The following is an 814-nucleotide window of genomic DNA, read 5'->3' as shown; positions in this document are numbered from 1 at the left end:
TGTCAAATGTTTTTTCAGCATCTATTGAGATGATCATGTGATTCTTGTCCTTCTTTTTGTTGGTGTGGTATATGATATTGATGGATTTATGAATATTGTACCACCTTACATCTCTGGAAGAAACCCTACTTGGTCATGGTGGATTATCTTTTTATGTATTTTTGAATTTGCTTTGTTAATATTTTGTTGAGTATTTTTACATCTATGTTTATCAGGGATATTGGTTTGTAATTTTCTTTTTTTGTGGTGTCTTTGTCTGATTTTGGTATTAGAGTGATGTTGGCCTCATAGATTGAGTTTGGAAGTATTCCCTCCTCTTCCACTTTTTGGAAAACTTTAAGGAGGATGGGTATTAGGTCTTCACTAAATGTTTGATAAAATTCAGTAGTGAAGCCAAAAAATATGGTACACTTCATGAATTTACATGTCATCCTTGCACAGGGGCCATGCTCATCTTTTCTGTATTGTTCCAGTTTTAGTATATGTGCTGATGACATGAGCACAAGTCTCTTACATTCTTATAAACACTTTTTTCTACTTACAAAGAGGTTATGTCCCGATAAACCCACTGGAATTAGGAAATATCCTAAGTTGAAAGTGCATTTAATATTAATACATCTAACCTATCTACCATCATATCTTAGCCTAGTCTACCTTAAAGGTGATCAGAACACTTACACTAGGCTACAGTTGGGCAATTTTATCTAACACAATGCATATTTTATAATAATGTGTTGAATATCTCATGTAATTTATGGAACACTATAGTAAACATGAAAAACAGAATGGTTTTAAGTGTAGAAGTAGTTTACCC

The 814-nt window shown here is 32.8% G+C and overlaps 1 non-coding gene across 1 annotated transcript; it reads right to left on the bottom strand.

Annotated features, from left to right (window-relative positions):
• Positions 1-396: 396 nt before the first annotated feature.
• On the bottom strand, positions 397-503 carry LOC118972853 (U6 spliceosomal RNA). The gene has a single exon (XR_005061988.1). It is a non-coding gene; the product is annotated as a U6 spliceosomal RNA (small nuclear RNA).
• Positions 504-814: the final 311 nt, after the last annotated feature.

Source organism: Manis javanica, chromosome 7, assembly GCF_040802235.1.
Source record: "Manis javanica isolate MJ-LG chromosome 7, MJ_LKY, whole genome shotgun sequence".
Classification (NCBI taxonomy): domain Eukaryota; kingdom Metazoa; phylum Chordata; class Mammalia; order Pholidota; family Manidae; genus Manis; species Manis javanica.
Note: the sequence above shows the minus strand (reverse complement) of the source record. Positions and strands in the feature narration are given on the sequence as shown.